The 19,849-nt window shown below is 38.1% G+C and overlaps 1 long non-coding RNA gene across 1 annotated transcript in view; it reads left to right on the top strand.

The window, feature by feature from the left end:
* LOC131253885 (uncharacterized) overlaps positions 1-19,472 on the top strand; it is a 54,593-nt gene extending 35,121 nt beyond the window's left edge. The window contains exon 2 of the long non-coding RNA XR_009175330.1: positions 19,384-19,472. This is a non-coding gene — a long non-coding RNA (uncharacterized LOC131253885). The remainder of the gene's footprint in view (positions 1-19,383) is intronic.
* Positions 19,473-19,849: the final 377 nt, after the last annotated feature.

The following is a 19,849-nucleotide window of genomic DNA, read 5'->3' as shown; positions in this document are numbered from 1 at the left end:
ATGGCTTCCTTAAATTCTATACTATTGGTCGTGTCTTTAGTCCTACTGCCCAGCCTCTCAGAGTAGTCAATGACGGTGTTAAAATCCCATGCGACCGCCCATGGGCCTGACATACTAGACGTCAAAGATTCCATGTGACTCCAGAGGAACCCCTTGCTTAACCTATAACATTTAGCATACACAAAAGAGAGCCTGATAGAGGAAGGATGCATCTGGGAAGAGACATCCAAGGAGACCATCTTATTAGTCAAACCAATAACTGAAATGGAAATAACCTTCTTGTGAAAGATCCAAATCTTTTCACCTGCTTCATCGTTGGAAATAGAGGAATGGAAGCCAAGTTTTATCCCTATGGCCACCCTTTTCCTATCCCTAGCCATAGGTTCTAGGATGGCTACAATAGAGGGATTATGATCCCGAATAAGCCACTTTATAGAGCGAATGGTGGCCGCATTTACCACTCCACAGGTGTTCCAAATGAGGAGACTATCCATCGGAGACATTTCCAGAATTGACAGCCCTTCCTTTCAGTCTTCTTATCCTGCTTTTCTCCTCCTAATGAGCTAAGGGGAAGACAACCATAGCCTCTATCCCAAGGACCTTCGGGCTAGCCCAGGATAGTGGGTCTACCTCCCCAGATAAAGGTGCAAAGTCCCCGGGAGAACATCGAGGGATATCAACACCCAAAGGGGAAACAACACCAATCCCATGATTTAGAAGGACCCCAGCTGTGGCATCCCGCTGGTCATGAGAAGGGATGATACTAAAGGACACATTCGACTGCCCCTCGTCCATGAGGAGGTTGTAGTTCTTTTGACTGGCCTCTTTAAGGGATAACCGATAAGAAGATAAGTCTATGGAGAGATCCAATTTCCTATAGACTGAGACACAACCATTAGATAGGCCTTTATATGGGGGGGGGGGGGGGGGTGGCAAGTTTCCAGCGAGGCTAACTGAGGTGAAGGGGTCCAATACTGGCATGACAGCCTCTGGAGATTCTCTAACTCCCAGTTATGAAGTTGGGGAGTTTCTATCTGATCCAGAAGAAAGGATGTTTCCCTGCTCTTAGTTCTCTGGCTAGACCCTAAAACAGGGGAGGAAAATGACAGCCTTGCTTGAGCAGTGATGTAAGACACGATTCATAGATTGTCGTCCTACACTCGCATGGGCCTGGATAGGGGAGAGAACCTGAGAGTTGGCTAGCATTAGGGATGTGGCAGTCCTTAGCATCTGAACAGGGGGAGTATATAGCACAGGAGGAACAGTAGCATGTAACATGGAAGAAAAGCAGAGTGGTTTGGGGATGGGAGATGTTGATCCAGGGCGCTGCATCTTTCTGTTGACTCCAAAGGAGGATCTATTGGGGGAGCTTCTGGGGATCGACATGCATCTGAGAGGGGGCTTTTAGCTATTGGGACTAGCTTGGAGTCTGGGGGAATAGGCATAGGAATGAAAATTGGGTCTAAAGAGACCACCGCATTTTATCGAACATGTAGACTGATATCAGATGGGGGATTCAAGGGCTCGGCAGGACTGTCTACAGCTGAAGGATGATTTACATCCGCTCGGTCTGTGTTGAAGCTACATGAAATCCAATCTTTAGAGCTACCCTCCGAGCCTAGGGCCCTCTCTCAAGAATATTACGTTGGCGGCGAGGAGACTATTGAGAGGGCTGCTTCTCTTTCTGCCTGAATTGCATATGATCTTCCCACAACCACCAAGGAGAGAAGAGATCTCAGATTGACATCCTTCGACATTCTAACTTTCACTCTAGTAAACACTTGGAAAATTCTTTATCTGGCACAGGTATCCATCTGGAGCACCTGACCGAAGAGACTCCTCGGATCAAGAATCACAGATTCGACCCAGATGTGGGATGGGATCCTGAACAATCTAATCCAAACATCTTTGGAGTCTAGTAGAGAGTTCGGGGACCATGGGGATAATGCTACCAGACCCAATGCTCGCCAAAAGGGATCATCGGCTATGAAGTCCGAGAGTTCCTATCTGGTTTTAAAGACAATGAGGAAATGGGATTTTGAGATCCTGGTCACATCAATGGTAGTTGCCTTGAATCGAGAGGAGCGGAAGCCGTCTAAGAGTCAGATTATGGTGATGGGAGACTCATCAGAATATCCCACAAGACCTAATTCCAGCTCATAGAGCTTACAGTTTACCTCGGAAGGATCCGCAGTGACCGTCCTACTACCGCATCAAGCTGGAGTGGAGGAGTAGGGGAAATCTCCCAACCCCTGCGAGAAGGGAGGGCTTTCCCAGGAGCGACTGTGACCCTCAAAAGTTCTGTTGAGATCTTAGTCTCCCATGGAGGAGGACATGCTGAAGAATTCAGCCTAAGGGCTTTTTTAGGGCGAGCATTGTTAATCTTGACAGCTCTACCATCGATCTTCTTATCGTCTAATACCCCCTTGGTGGCTCGCGCATCATCGTCATACATGAATCTGACGAAGGCATATCCCATGGATTTACCCGTCCTTGGGAAATGAGGGATGAAGACCTCCGTTAGCTTATCGAATTTCAGAAAGATCTTCCAAACACCTCAAAGCTACAGCTGAATGGGATGTTCCCGATAAAGAGGGATTTCAGATTTGAAGTAGGGCTTCTAGTTGGAGGTCCGCTCATGGGCGCCCCTATCTGCAACGATCTTCGTACCAGTACTAGTGGCTTCCAACAACATTAGAAAGCAATGAAACGGAGTGGATTTGTCGCAGCCCAAACATAGCTTCCGACCACAAGATCTTATCGTCCCTTGCAATTGTCCTGCCGGAATTAAAACCTAATTGCATGGCGGATGCTCACGCGGAGGTCACTTACGGAGTAGATTTGTGTGTTGCAAGAGCTCTTGCGCAGAAGGCAAAAATCCTAACGATCTCTTGCGCTTCTGCTCTTACGCGGGATCTCTCTTACACAGAGCTGTTGCTCAGAAGGCTCAAACCCCGACTTTCTCTCTATTTTTGTTCTTGCACAGGATCTCTCTGGCACGGAGCTATTGCGTGAAAAGCAAAAACCCTGACTTTCTCTCATGATTCTCTCTTACACGGAGTTGTTGCGCGGAAGGTGGGATTTCTCTTGTGGAGAAGGTAAATTCTCAGAAGGCGGGATTCAGATTCCCTCCATAGGCAATGCTTGATTGATCCCGACCTTCCGGATTAAAAAACGACACTAAAGCTCCCCCCTAGCCCACTTAACCATTAATGAAGGGGCCTTGAAGGTGAGCCAATGGAAGAAGGCCTTGGATTTGATGTGGATAAACAAGCCACTGAAGAATGAGCTGATGATGAAGAATGATTGACCGAGGATCGTGGTGAATCCTTAGTCGTAAGGCAATTTTTGTACTCTCCAAGGAAGGAGGTGCACCCGTAGTGGCACTTCATATGCGGTGTACCATCAACAGCAAGGTCTATGATGTAATCATAAATGGTGGTAGTAGTGAGAAAAATGTCTCGAAGGTGATGGTAGACAAGTCGTGGACACATAAGACAAAGCATTCTTCCCCTTACTTAATTAGTTAGATAAAAATGGTGAACAAGACCAAGGTAATTAAACAATGTAATGTTTAGTTTTCAATTAGTAGAAATTATAAAGATCAAGTACTTTGTGATATGTTAGACCTGGAAGCATGTCATATATTGCTTGGTCAATCATGGCAATCGGATGGTGATATGACCCACTAAGGACGAGACAATGTTTACATCTTCATCAAGGACGTATGGTCAAAAGATTATCATTGCCCCTATGGCACAAGAGAACTACTCTGAATCTTCTCAAGTGGGTGGGAGCCCCTTCCTGACCATTCAGGATTTTGTGGACGAATCTAAGGAAACCAATGAGAAATACACTATGGTGGTAAAGGACATAGAATTGGAGCCCTTAGACATTTCTCCAAGTTTAATGTCATTGTTGAATGAATTTAAAGAAATCTAGCCTAAAGAGTTACCCAATGGATTGTCCCCCCCATGCGAGACATCCAACACCACATAAATCTCATCCCCGGGGCTAGCTTGCCCAACTGCCCTCACTATCAGATGAGTCAGAAAGAGTGTGAGATACTTGGTAGGTGGAGTAATTGATCCATAAGAATCTTTTAAGAGAGAGCATGAGCCCATGAGTCATGCCAACTTTATTAATGCTGAAGAAAGACAGGAGCCGGTGCATGTGTGTCGATAACCAGGCAGTTAATAAGATTACCATTAAATATCATTTCCCGATACTGCAGTTGAACGATATCCTTGATATGTTAGAAGGTGTCAAGGTATTCTCTAAACTCGATCTAAGGAGCTGGCACCATCAGATTCATATTTGGCTCAATGATTAGTAGAAAATGACATTCAAGAGTAAGGAAGGGTTATATAAGTGTCTGGTCATGCCCTTCGGTCTAGCGAATGTATCAAGCACTTTTATACATCTAATGAATTAAGTGTTGAAGTTGTTCAATGGCCGGTTTGTGGTATTATTTTTATGATATCCTTATATATAGCCAGGGTGAGATGGTGCACATATAACATCTTAAGCATGTGCTACATGTCTTGGCAGTTAACAAGTTGGACCTCAACTTCAAGAAGTACAGTTTTTTAATGGATAGTCTGCTATTCTTAGGATTTGTTGTGATGTCCATGGGCATTCATGTGGACGATGAAAAGGTGCAAGCAATCAGGAAATGGCCAATTCTAACAAACACTCATGAAGTGAGGAGTATCTAGGAGTTGGCAACATTCTATCATCGATTTGTGTGGAATTTTAGCACTATAGTCACACCCATTACAAATTGCATGAAAAAGGGCCCGTTTCAGTGGACCGATAAGGATGACAAGAGCTTTGCTGAAATCAAGCATCGATTATTCACAACACCAGTTTTTATTCTTCCCTGTTTCGAGTAGTTGTTTGAGGTTAAGTGTGATGCCTCATATGTCAGAATTCGAGGAGTCTTATCACAGGAAGGTAGGCTAATAGCCTTCTGCATAGAGAAGATCAGTGAAGCTTAAAAGAAATGGTCGACATAAGAGCTTGAGCTGTATGCAGTGGTTCAAGCGTTGCGACATTGACTGCATTATCTGATTCAAAGAGAGTTTGTTCTTTACACTAACCATCAACCCTTAAAGTTTATTAATAGTCAGGGTAATGTGAACCATGTGCATGCTAGATGGGTCACTTTTATAGGAATTGATATTTGTTATAAAAAATAGGTTAGGGCAATAAAACAAGATTACTAATGCACTTAGACGTCGTGCATCACTACATGTTATGATGAGCAATATAGTGGTTGGCTTTCATTGTCTCGAGGAGCTGTATACCAAGGATGAGGACTTCAAGGATGCATAGATTGAAATTACAGTTTTTACTATTATGCATGACATGTGAAAGCTTAGCGGAGCTAAGGAATGAAGGCTATGTCCTATAGGGGGCCTATTAAAAAATTATATCTTCCAAAATCCTTAATTACCTAACTTAAACTAATTAACAATTAAACTAAGCAAGCCAATATAACTCTAAGGCTTCCAAGCCAATAGAGAGTCTAATCACATAGAGTACAAATGATATGAAAATGAGCAACTAGTCTATATTAATATAGTGTATATTTATGTGTGGGATGTGCTAACTCTCAACACTAAGCATTCATCTAATCATGCATACATAGTTAAGAATTCAAACACATAAACATATCTAAACAAGTGTACAAATGATGATCTCAAACGCAATCATATTTAGTGGTTCAGCTGCTTACCTATTCCACTCCTAGCGAATGCACTCAACCTATGAGTTTACCGGATTTCACTATTGGAGGTTTTAAATTAGGTTTACCTCTAACATTTATAGCCCTATACAAGGACTTAAAACTTTATACCCTACACAAGAGCAAGGGTCCTACTCCCAAACTCGATAATTTAGGCTCTACTCCCGAGCCAAGGTCCTATACAAGAACCTAATAATTTAGGCTTTACTCCCGAGCTAAGGTCCTACACAGGAACTTGATAAGTATTCTCCTGTCAGAGGCTCTCGCAAGTGACTTAAGTTGGCTTTTCCATAGGATAACCAATAACATTGGTCCTATACAAGAACCACAGATTTAGGCCCTACACAAAGGCCAAAGTTCTACATAAGAACCTAGTTGATTTTGGGTTTACAAACTCTTAACCTTAATCCTACATAAAGAAATAGACTAAACTTAAACTCCTAAAATGATAACTTACTTGTCGGATTAAGCCCCTTTTGTAACACATCTTTAGGTTGCTTGATCTCGACTCTCTTGTGCTTCAATCAGCTCCCCGATGCTCCTCCGATCATGATGTCATTGCTTTGTCAAGGCTTCAGCTCCATGATCAATCGCCTTGCATGTGATGCTCCTCCGAGGTGACCAAGGTGATAGGAAGTTACTTGAATCTCCTACAACTAATGAGAAGTTGTTTTTCCTAAGGGATTCACCTATATGGGTCTCCTAAATGATTTGGACAATGGTTTACCAAGATTGCTCAAGTCCAATCTCTAGGAAATGGAAGAGTTTAAGCACATCTTCAATGTAGAGGTTAGAATCCTCATATGAGTGAAAATCTTAAGGAATACTGCTTAGAACACAACAGAATAGAGGCTAGGGATGAGGGATATGAATATGAAATCACCCTACCTTCTATTGCTCCAAAAACTCATTATGAAGCCCAAGAACTAAATACCCTTTATAAACAGTTTGAGCTCAAATGGTAAAAAAAAAGAGAGCAGAAAATGACTCTATCGATGCGATCGAAGGGTTCTCCGATGCTATCGAACAATTCAGACAATATATGGTATTTTCTTGCTAGACATATCTGGAACATCTTCAATGTCATCAAACTGACCTTTAATGTCATCCAATCATAAGTTTCGATGTCATCGAAGGGATCTCGATGCTATCGAGAATTTCAAAGAAAAATTCAGCTTGGTTACTGGACATTCCTAACTCCCGATAGATGTCATCGAGCAGGCCTTCGATGTCATCGAATGCTGTTCGATGGCAACTTGATGCCATCAAACATCAATTGAATTCTACTATTTTGGACTATCTTTTGCACAAGAGATTCGCACCTCTTTTAGCCTTGTTTATCATATCTTTCTTGGTCTCCTAAGGTTAAGGGATGATCAATTAGGTATTACTATTAGGTCAAGATCATCTAGAGGTCTATGAGTTGTTTTGGGTTAAGGGCTAGGGTCACCAAGGCACCTCATTACCTATTGTTGCTTCCTTGATGCATTAACTTCACTTGTGTCTTCGGTTTTCATTTTCCAAATACTCAACCGACTACATGACACAATGACTCACGTGATTGACAAATCGAGTGAAAAAATAAGTGCACTAACATAGATGAGGTTCTAAGAGGGTCATCCTAGTGACATACATATGAAGATAGTTTCCTCTTCAAAGGGAATTAACTGTGCATCTCCCAAAGTTCTCTGATAAAGCAGATTATTCATGAGCTGCTTGGAGGTGGCCTTGATAAAGACCTTAGGTGAGACATGATGTATGCTCTTGTTGAGAAACGGTATTACTGACTGTAATTGGTACGTGACGTGGGTAAAATAGTACAATGTTGTCAAGTTTGTCAGAATTCTAAGGGGGCAGTTGTTGAGACTCAAATATTACATAATATTCCTCATTTATATCTTGGTTTTATGAACATGAATCAGTTTAATGTTCTATTTTACTCATGTTTGTGTTGCAAGGTGAATTTAAGAGCTTCGATTGAAAAGGGTGCAAAAAACATGGATTTTATGCTCAAGAATCACCAAGGCAAGGGATGGATCTTAGGAGACCAAGATTGAAGAATTCACATGCTAAAAATCTAAGAAAACCAAGTGAGGAATGAATAAAATCCAAGATTTGAAGTGAAAAAAAGGAATCCTAAAATTGTCTTGAAAAATCATATTCTGAAACTCTGGGTCATTTTGTAAAATTACACAGAGTGAATTCTATTTTGGAAAACTGCGCAGAGTGAAGTCTATTTTAGCAAACTGCGTAAATTTAAGGTGGTTTCTAGAGTTTTCCAACTAAGTGCGGAAGTTAGAGTTTCCTACTTATAAATAGGGCTTCTCAAGGCATTCCTAAGTATTATTTAAAGCATTCAAGAGTAAGATTTATGGTTTTTAAAGAATTTTTTATTTTATTAAAGTTTTATAAATTTTTTTTTTTTTTAGACCTTTTCTATTTGCATTTATTTCTTTCTTGTTACTTTTCTATTTTACAATTTAATTATGTTTTTCTAAGTTCTCTCTAGCCCAACTTAGAAGGGAAGCACATTGGTTTAATGTTTTCATAGTTATGATGATTGATTGCTTTAATGCTGAGAAGAATGGTGCATGCATGTTATCAGTTATTTAGGTTTAGATTTTTTGATCCTCATGTGAGATCCATATGCTTCCATCATGTGAGATCTATATTAATGGATAGGCTTAACTTGGATTTGTTAGATTTCCTAGATGGGAGATGTTCTTAACCTACTACATTTCTTAATTCATTATCTCATGGATATTAAATGCTTAAAATCACTGGCGCTTAGGAATATATATCAATGATGTTAATCCATGATTCTCTAATCTTTTTTATCATTTATTGAAATATTTAAACTATTTTATTTTCCGATTAGGCTGACTGTTGTGTTCAGATCCTAGTTGTGTTATTAAAGTCATCCTGACTTATGGAACATTAACATATGTGTGGAACTTTGAAACTTAGGTATTGTTTTCAAATTAATTGAATTTCATACATTCAAAACCTTCAAAATCATTCCATTTTTTTAGTTTCCATTATTTAGTTAATTTTGCATTTATTTTTTTCCTTCTCATAAATCAACTCCCTGTGGGATCGACCCTGTATTTACAGGATATTCCTTACGAACCTTTGCACTTAAAGGCAAGCAATCAGCAATCTCAAAATATAAGCCTCTACACTCTGTTACATGTGCCTGATGGCCCTTGGGAGGACTTATATAGATTTCATTCTTGGTCTCCCATAAACACAGCGCGACATAAATTCAATGTTCATGGTGGTAGATCATTTCTCAAATATAACATACTTTATCCCATGCAAGAAGACCATCGATGCAACACACATGATGAATCTATTCTTCAGAGACGTCATGCAGCTACAAGGGGTTTCCAAGACCATTACTTCTAATTGTGACACAAAGTTCATTAGCTACTTTTAGTGGACCTTATGGAATTACTTCGGTACACAACTTTACTTCAGTAGTTCCTACCACCCATAGATCGTGGGCAAATTTAAGTTGTGAATCGCACATTGTGAAACTTCCTCCGATATATTTCATGTGACAAATCAAAAGAATGAGATTTGTTCTTGTCAAAAGTAGAGTTTGCATTCAACAATATGATGAACCACTTGATAGGAAAGTTCCCGTTCCAGATTGTTTATGGCGAGTGCCTCGACACACACTTGACTTAGTCCCTTTGCCCACGTTCTCGGGCATGAGCATTGCAGCAAAACATATGGTGGACCAAATCATGGGCATTCATGTGGATGTGCAAGCAAAATTGTAAGTTTTAAATGACAAGTATGAAGAGCAAGCTGACAAGCATCAGTGGCAAAAGGTGTTCGAGGTGGGTGACCATGTTAAGGCACATCTACACAAGGAGAAATTTTTTACCGAGACCTACAACAAGTTGAAGAACAAGAAGATTGGACTGGTATCGATCCTTCAAAATATCAATGGCAATACTTACATTGTTGATCTTCCAGATAAAATAGAGATCTTGCATACTTTCAACATTTTAGACCTGACCAAGTATCATGAACCGAAGCTAAACGAGAATTTTAGGTCAAGTTCTTTTAAAGTGGAGGGGACTGATGTAGAGCGGGTCACAGACACTTTAATGGTAAATATGTACCAGAGAAGGCCCGATCGGAGGTGGAAACAATCTAGACCATCAGGACCTTAAATCAGTCGTATCTCACAAACTGGGATGAGTTTTTCAAATTATTATATATGATTTGAAGAGTATATATTTGGTTGCCAATGCTAGATTTGCAATATTCCATCATATTGTCGATCAAAAGTCCCATTTATTTTCATTTTTACTATAAATAATAAGTTTTAGTACTTGGAGTATACTTGATCCTTTGAGTTGTAGGAGTCGTGCCTAATATGAAAAGGGTGTATAAAAGTTAAGATAAGAATGTGGTTGGGCCAAATTGGACAATTACTATTTTTAGCTGAAAACATAAAGTCTAGTAGGAATGGAGGTTGTCTATAAATCATAAGTTTACTATTTATAGTAAGTCACGTTTTTAGGGTGTTTGAGTTCGAGTTTGAGTCCAAAACTCCATTCTAGGTTTGAGATCATTATTTAAATGGTTGGAATTTCTTTTCTTTTCTTTTTATCATCAATCAAGTTATTTCAAATTTATTAGAAATGCTCCCAAATTGGGCTTCAATCCAATTATACCAATTCAACCACCTATTATATAGCGTAGGCCATGTGTTAGGTTTCTTGTTAGATGCCCATAATAACTAGTTGAGTTAGCCAGAATCCTAAAGGAAAGTTTCCCCTTCTTAAGATGGAAAGGGGAAAGAGCAGAAAGATTTAAGGAATAAGTCATAATAAAGGATAAGCCGATAACTAAATTTGAACCATATGTAGAAGTATTAGAAGAGAAAAGCACCTAGTTGTAGAAGAGGTATTTCAGTAGCTCAATTAGAGGAATGACTAAAGAGGGAGACATTTTGACCACCGATGTTGGAGTTTTTACATTACCCATAGAGCTAGTTGAATGGAAATCAAATAATGAAAGTAATACCAAGCATTTCAAGAATGAAAACTCTCTCTAAGAAGAGAGGGAAGCTAGAAGGAGTCAAAAGGCATGTAGATGAAAATTATATTGATTCTATTCGGGTTATAGGAAGATATGTATAGTGATTCCATCATATCCTTATTAAATTCAGATAATATTGCTAGTGAAATTCTTGAGATAAAGGCTATGGAAGAGAATACAAAGATGTGGGAGCATTATATATTTATATCTAATCTGACCATGTCAAATTTAGTAGTATAGATGATGCCACGTAGTAGCAAGATCTCAATAAGAGGCAAATGGAATATCTTTTTGACCTCTTTGACATTTTAATTTGATCAAAATCCAAAAATGAGTAGCCTAAAGGGTTAAGTCATGTTTGCTATTGTCATAGGACACATGTCACATATATTACTCACATAACAAAGTCGATTACTCCCCTTGTTAGCCTCATCGCCGATAGCGGGTAACGACCAAAATACGTTCATGGCTAGTGAGAGACTCCACTGATGCACCATAGGGTCATATAAAAAAGCCCTTACGGTCTCAATCTCAATCATGGAGCTATGAAGAAACATGAAGGCAATGCCAATTTGGTCAATTTTCACGAGGCATAACGCACATTTGAGCGAAAGAAGGAATAAAGAACATCTACACATGATGTCCTATGAAGAAATCTTGCCTACGTAATGGACTCGTGACATGGAGACAACCAATTGCTAACCCACGATAAACAATTAACACATGTGGCCTTGTAGAATAGGCCACGATTATTTACGGGCTTATATGATTATTTTCACATCAGCAAACGTGATAAGTGGCTAAGAAGATCTCTCTCCAACTATCGCTTAAGATTTCTATAAATAATAAGAATATCGAAGAGCTTTGTGCCCTCATTCACTAAATAGGACATAACTCTGCAGCACAATACTGCTTATCCCAATTTAGTTATTAGCCTACCATAACTTAGCTCTTAGTGTATTATGATCTATGTATGTTGCTACATTGTACTGACTTTAGCTTAGGAGTAGTATAATCTAGTTCATCTATGTTACTACTCGGGACTGACTTCGCTTAGCTTGTAATCTAATTCCTTCATCTACGCCCAAGTCGTTGGACCAAGGAAGACCCTAGTTTGGAACCTCACAATCTATGTCATATTCGCTTATTAGGGATTTTCTCTTTTTTCTTTTGTTTGTCAGTGTTTATCCTTAAAAAACTTTTTCTTTTCATTTTTTAATTATTCTCATGCTGTGTTAATTAATTGATAATTGCTATCATTTTGAGAAAAAGTATGTTCGATTAAAAACAAAAAAGAACTCATTAAAAGGACGAACCCTCCCATTCGCAAATCTTCTAGTCTATGTTATAAGGGAGATCATAGTCTCTTGGTATACTAGATCCTTAAAAAACTTTTTCTTTTCATTCTATATTTTATTCCACCTTTTATATGCCCTGTTATCATGCTATTATGATTCTCCCCTTGTAATTTTCTATTTACTACCAATGATTATTTACCCTTTGGGAATGATGGTTAAGGCCCAAGCTTAAATGTTTGTATCTTTATTTATGTGGGGCGATGGATACAAGCATTGCCCTTGCCTTTATCAATTTGTTGAGTTAGCCCTTGCTACTCTTCTCTTTATTGAGTTGGTCATTGCCACGCTCCTTATTGTTAAGTTCATCATTGCCACTCTCCTCTTTATTGAGTTATCCATTACTACTCTCATCTTTATTGAGTTGATCAGTGCCACTCTCCTCTTTGTTGAGTTAGCCATTGCTACTCTCCTCCTTATTTTATTAACTTTGTGTTATTTACTGTAAAGGCTTGGGCATGTGTCTTGGAATTTCAAAGCTCCCATGATTCAGTTTATATTCTCTTTGATGCAGGTGGTGTTGAATGTATCATAACAAGTAATTCAATTATTATATCATCGACATAATGGGCTCTGAGTAAAGACACTCTTGGTCAATGCGTATTCCATGTGTTTGGGTAGTAGTGCACAAATCGATATAAGTAATTCACACACTATGTCAAAACAGTGAAAAAAGGACAGTTGAAAACTGTCTCAAATCTCAATAAATAATGATTTTGAACCGTTGCATGGGCTATCCTATTTTGTTGCATCATATTAGTTAAAGGACAGTCATGGACCGTCATTAAAGATGGACGTTAAAAGGACGGCTATGGACCGTCTGTAAAGAAGAACGGTCATGGACCGTTATTAAAGATGAACAATAAAAGGACTATTATGGACTGTCTCTGATGTTAGATGGTTACAAACTATCTAGAACACTGATGGTCTGTGGCCGTCATTAGTGTGCATTTAACATCTTTTAAAAAGGACGATTATGGACCATCTGTAAAGAAGGACAGTCATGGACCGTCATTAAATATGGACGTTAAAAGGACAGTTATGGAGCATCTTGGATTTCAATATTTTAGAAAATTATAGATGGCCTAAAGCTGTCAAAAAATTTCTTGCAAAATAATAATAATAATAATAATAAATAGCAATAATTTTCTTTGTGTTTCTTTCATCTAATAAAAAAATGTGCAACCAACAAAACCTTACAATTCAAAATTAGGAAGAATTGTTAAGCTTAAATAGAAACTTCATTTGCATTTTTTTTTTTGAAAAGAGCACACTTTTTAAAAATAAAGCTAATTATTAAAATGAAACTAATTGCAAGCAAATAATAAAAGTGGACGAGGAAATAATATAAAAAAGTATTCCAATTCAAGTCAATAGAAACAACAAAAATCATAGCTTTGTAAAAAAATGGGCATGTGTTAAAGGGATACATGATTCCCATACATGAGAGTCTAATGATGATGAGAACAAGAATCATAGCACAAGGGCCCATAAATACAACAATGTTATCCTACAAAGAAATAAAATAGTATTAGCTATTAATGCACTTAATCAGATTGCACATAAAGTTCGAATTAGAGTTATAGTTTAGTAAAGGTTTGCACTGCCATACATGGATGATAAGGAAGCTTAGAAGAACTCAAAAACTAATCAAGCCCTTTTCTTTTCCTTTGCAACAAAATATGTACAATCTTATTGAAACTAATCAATGAATTAAAAGAGGGTTTGAAAAAAATAGAAACAACAATATTCATTTAATGAGATGGCTTTCACGGTTTACAAACTTCTAGTATAATGACATTATAAAATCTAGTAGCATAAAAAAAAAGGTCACTAAATTCATGGGTTCTATAGTTTACGTGAATTTGCAACCATGAAGCATTTATAAAGTTTTGGAAATTTATTTTCACGATATTGGCAAACTATTTTTATTGGCAAGTGTTTAGCCAAATCAACTTTTAGCCAAAGTGAACTCCATATAAGCTTTCATAATCCATTATAGAACTCTAAATCACCAGCCAAAATATTTGTCTTATTCCCAACCTCATGTATTAAAAACAACACACAACGCCTTTGGTACAAGCAAGGTTCTCAAACAAAGCTGGCTTCTTAACAACCTTCCACAAAATAATCTCCTATTAATAATGTTGCATTTAGTGTAAGAATAAAATCCATATACAAGCTTCTCAACTTAGTGCAAGTCAACTCACCTTTGTTTAATGCCAATAAAGATGCATAACGCCAAATATGTATGTTTAGATTTTCACCACAGATAGGACCAAATCCAATATTTCCCCACCAGAAACTTGAAAATCAGAAACTTTTCTCATGATTGTAGAGATTTATCATCATCATCTAATTAAGCCTTGCTCAATTCTATTTATAATTTTTGTAAGTCTACTTACAATTATCATTGGCTCTTAATCTATTTACAATGAAAATCTTAAATATCACCCGATAATTCTCCTTTGATAATGCTTGATTGGAATGAATAATTTGGTGAAGATCAGTGTCCATGAGCTCATAAACAATGTACACATCATTAAATGTTTCCCTATAAGGAGGTGATATTATATCTTTGATAGCCACAACCCATATGATAGAGAAAAATGCAACCGATACAGTCTATTACAATTCAAGAAAGAGAACAGATTTGTGGGTATGGGTCATGTGTATATTCAAGGTGGATTTACCCTATGGATGGATGGAATGTGGGCTATCCATCAGTGGGTCCCTTTACATCATCATGATCATGTTTAAAGGATAAAACTAAATTTCAAAAGAGATAAGGAAAAGGTACTCACTTGGAGATGGTTTGGTTAAGTTGGATGTTCCTCTTGATGACTTTGATCTTGTGATTAAGGATCCACCTATTTCTCTCTCTCACACACACACAGCAACTGGTTTTGATCAGATCTAGAGAGGGAAAATGGAAATTGATCTCTCTCACACACATAAACTGGTTTTAACCGGAGTTGGAGATGGAAAAAGGAAATTGAGAGGGAATGTGCATGAGTTTTCATTTTTTAGAGGCGGAAGACTTTGGCACCCGCGCGGCTAGGAATGTGCATGAGTTTTGAGTGGCCACCATGAAGTGTGGGTCATATCTACACCGTCAATCCATTTTTTTCATATCATTTTAGGATATAAGCCTAAAAATGATGCGGATCCAAGGCTTAAGTCGACTACACAATCGGGATTAAGCTTCAAGTGGACTACGCAATTGGGATTAAATTCTTACTAATGAAAACTTCTTGGGGCCCACAGAAGCTTTAGATGGAGCTGATATTTGCATTTTATCTTCTTACTATTCTATCTATCTTTATGAATATGTTGGATAGAAAAGAAACATGACGGTGGGCTCTACAAAAGTTTTAACAGTGAGAATTGTTATCACCGTTGCTTCCAATGGTGTGGTCCACTTGAGCCTTGGATCTGCCTCATTTTTGGTCTTGTACCCTAAAATTATATGAAAAAATGGATGGACGGTGTGGATAAAACCCATACATCATAGTGTTAACTCAAACATATGGTGCCATTGCTAACTGTATACAGTAGGCTAGGATGCAATCTGCGTCCTTTCGAATTCTGCCGCCTTAAAAGGGAGCGGTTTAGCTGGAAGCAGATTTCCCATGAAAGCCTTTTGCACGAAGTTCCTACATTGGAAAGGTGGGGCCCATCACAATGTTTGGGATAAATCTTTCCCTTCCATCCATTTTGTGATATAATTTTGAGACTTACTACCAAAAATAAAAAGGATCCAAGACCCAAGTGGGCCACACTAAAGCAAAAGGTAGGTAGGGAAATTCCTACCGTTAAAACCTCCCTGAGGTCGACATTAATGTTTACATGTCATCCTCACCTTTCATAAGATCATTCTTGCTGAGATGAACTAAAAACACAAACATTATCTTAATTCAAAACTTCTATGGCCCCATGAATATTTAAACTATGGACATTCAATGCTCACATTTTTGGCACACTTGAGTACTGGATCTAGTTCATTTTTTGCCCCAAGTCCTAACATGATCTCAAAAACGGATGGATGGGTTGAATTTCTCACAAACATCACGGTGGACCCCACATAGGTTCCAACTAAGGATCTTCATGCGAAAGGCTTTGGCAGGAAATCTAGGAAACGAATCAATTATGGAAGCGGATTGCGTAATTGCATAGTAACTCAATATGCATGTACTGAGTAAACTCTTTGGGGTCCACCATGATTTATCTATTTTATCCACTCCTTCCTTACATTTTTCCAGATAACTTTAGGGCCTAAGCCCAAAAATAAAGCACATCTAAAGCTTAAATGGACCACACCATAGGAAATAGTGTAAATTAAAAATCTACCATTGAAAAACTCTTGAGGGCCATAGAAGTTTTAGATCAATATTATATTTGTGTTTTCCCTTCCATCCATGTTTTTTTTTAATCTTATGAACAGGTTGGATGATAAATAAATATCACAGTGGGGCCAATAAGGTTTCAATGGTGGTGTAGACACCACACCTAGGCTAATATCTTGAGAAGGCTAAGACAGTCCAAGAACTATAATCCTATTCGAACCTTGAAACCTTAATCCACACCCTGAAACCCTAATCCAAACCCGAAACCCTAATCCACATCCCGAAACCCTAATCTAAACCCTCAAACCTAATCCAAACCGTGAAACCCTAATCCAAACCTCTAAATCCCAGCTTAACCTCAGCCTAGACCCTAAACCTAGCCTAACCCAGATTTCAATCCGAAACTAAACCTAGTCAGAATTAGAATATACACACAATTCGGCATGGAAATCCACTTATTCGAACCCAAAAGCCTGAAAGAAGACTATCGAACAAGCCAGTGCAACAAACAAGGCCCACTACCAAACCCCAGCCTGGACCAAGCCCAGGCGGTAGTTTGACTACCTCGGGAGGTAATCCGATTACTTCCGTACCTCCGCTCATGGGGCACATGTGTCCTCCAAGCAACAACTATCTCTGTGCCTGAAAGTCAACTTTGTCCTGAAATTACCCTTCCAGCCGATATTATTTACCTTTTTACTAACCCTAAGAGCCAATAGGAGTATGCCACGTGGCGTTTCTCTCTCCTCAACCACTCACAAGCTATCATGTCAGCTTTCACCGTTCACAGCTCCAAAAATTACGACAATACCATTGGAGAAGGCTATAAATAGTCATCTCCTATTCTCATTCTAACAACAACACAACACACCAACAACCAAGAGAGGGAGAGAGAGAGAGAGAGGGAGAGAGAGAGAGAGAAGGAGAGAGAGAGAGAGAAGGAGGGAAGGAGCTCCCAAGCCTTCAAGTTCTGATTGTTTAGCTACCCCCTAGCCCTTCCTCTTAACCTTTCCAACCCCTAAGCCTAGTCCAGTCTGGTCATGGTTCGATCCATGTTTTAGCTTATTCAAGTTTAAGCCAAAGATCCATTCATCTCATATACAAGCATTCATCATGACATTTATTCCCTTCTCAACCCCCCTACTCTTTTAGATTTCTAGTGAATGTATGCTTTATGACTTGTCTTACATCAGATCCTATCATATCAGAAATTCCTAATAGTCTAGTCCACTTTTCTTATCTTGTTTGCATAAGCATCATTTCATCCACCTTCTAGACACACCCTTGGACATATGTTCTGTGGCTTGCCGAAATCTCGGATCTTGCTACATCAGAAATTTGCATGTGTGCCTAGTCTCATCTCGACCCCAGCATCAATCATCCCTTGAGATTGTTTTACCACACCAAGTAAAGATCGTACCTTTGTACGGGCAGAGAGGGTGCCTAATAACTTCCATCTTTGTAACCAAGGTCCCTTAACCAGAATCCCGGATCGCAGACCAGGAGTCAATCTAAGGTAGGAGAGTCTTCGAATTTCTCCAACCTTATGTATTTCATGAGTTCTAACTGACTGCAGGATTCTAAGATCAATTGGCTAGTGGCGACTCTAACATCCACAAATCAGCTTAGTCACCGGGTCCCACCATTAAAAAATATGCAAATCAGCGTGGGTACCGATTTTCATCATTCACAGAATGGCGACTCCACTGGGGATTCACTACAAGAAAACCCACTTTTACCGATGAAATTTTTTGTCACTAAAAGTGATTTTTTCGTAGGTAAAAAGTTTTATCGATGAAAATTTTTGTCGGTAAAACAATGTCGAAAAAGATTTTTACTGACGAAAAAAAAATTCGTCGCTAAAGATTAGACTTTTACCGACGAATTTTTTCTACGGTAAAAAACTTTTACTGATGATTATTTTCGTAGGTAAAAATATTTACAAAACCTTTACCAATTAATTTTTTCATCGGCAAAAAATAAGTAAAAAAACTTTTACTGACAATTTAGTTCATGGGTAAAAATATTTCACGATACTTTTACCTATGAAAAGTTTCATAGGTAAAAATATTTACAGAACTTTTATCGACAATTTTCTTCGTAGGTAAAAATATTTCGCGATACTTTTACCTGTGAAAATTTTCGTTGGTACAAATATTTACAAAACTTTTACCGACGAATTATTTCGTCGATCAAAATATTTACAAAACTTTTCCCTACGAAAATTTTTGTAGGTAAAAACGTGGATGAGTCTTTTACCTACGAAAATATTCGTAGGTAAAAAAAGTGGATGAGACTTTTACCTATGAAATATTTCGTAGGTAAAAGTCTCTTTTTTTCAATATTCTAGCACAAAATTCTTGATATACACGTGTCACAATATATTTCATCATATTCTTCCTAGTATACCACATTCACATCCATCTAAACCCAAACTATGTAAATCCATCCAAACATAAACTACATTCATCCAAATATAAACTCCATCCATCCAAATACAAACAATCTTATCCACATCACATTCATCCACGCATAAGTATATATAAGTTTAACATCATAAATAAAATACAAAAAATTATTCATAGCCTATTTCCTGGTGGGGCTCACAAAATTCAGTGTGATGAACACATCGCCAACTATGCACACACACCTAGGTCCTTACTCATCCCTTCATGGAAGATTCAAAATAATTTCAATATAAGGTCATGAGTTCAAGTACCCATTGTGGCCGTAAGCGACTCTGGTGTGTAAGTGTATGTTAAAAGAAAAGGAAAGAAAGAAAGAAAATGTTGATTTATCTTTTTGGGTTGAGTTTAATGGTACTTAGTGATTTCTCATCAGGTAGAAATTATTATTAGTTGTTTTTAGAAAGGTGAGATTAGGCCACTTATAATTATATTAACATGATAAAATGTTGTACGTGAGCAGACACCACAAAATAAACAATCCTATGAAAAAAAATAAATGAAAAGAGAGAGAACATATGAGAGGTGATCCTTATCTCCTTTGACAGATTCAAGCTACATGTGCCCTACCCAACTTCCTATAAGGAAAAGTTATATGGGTCTTGGAATAATGTTGGTGACAGATAGACCTTGTCTATTAATATTATCATATTGTGTTAGGACATGACTCTAAAAATGAGATAAATCCAAATCTCAAATAATCTATACTATAAGAGATAGTAGAGATGGAAATAAATGCATTGTGATGCTTAAGTTCGAGTATGCTTGCCAACAAAGTAAGATTTTCTTGTTTGTTGTCATGTGATTAGGCTACATTATTACATCAATTGGGTTCGGGTTCGAGATCGGGTTTAGGTTTGGGTTTTCAAGTTT

This window comes from Magnolia sinica, chromosome 8, assembly GCF_029962835.1.
Source record: "Magnolia sinica isolate HGM2019 chromosome 8, MsV1, whole genome shotgun sequence".
Taxonomy (NCBI): Eukaryota; Viridiplantae; Streptophyta; class Magnoliopsida; order Magnoliales; family Magnoliaceae; genus Magnolia; species Magnolia sinica.
Note: the sequence above shows the minus strand (reverse complement) of the source record. Positions and strands in the feature narration are given on the sequence as shown.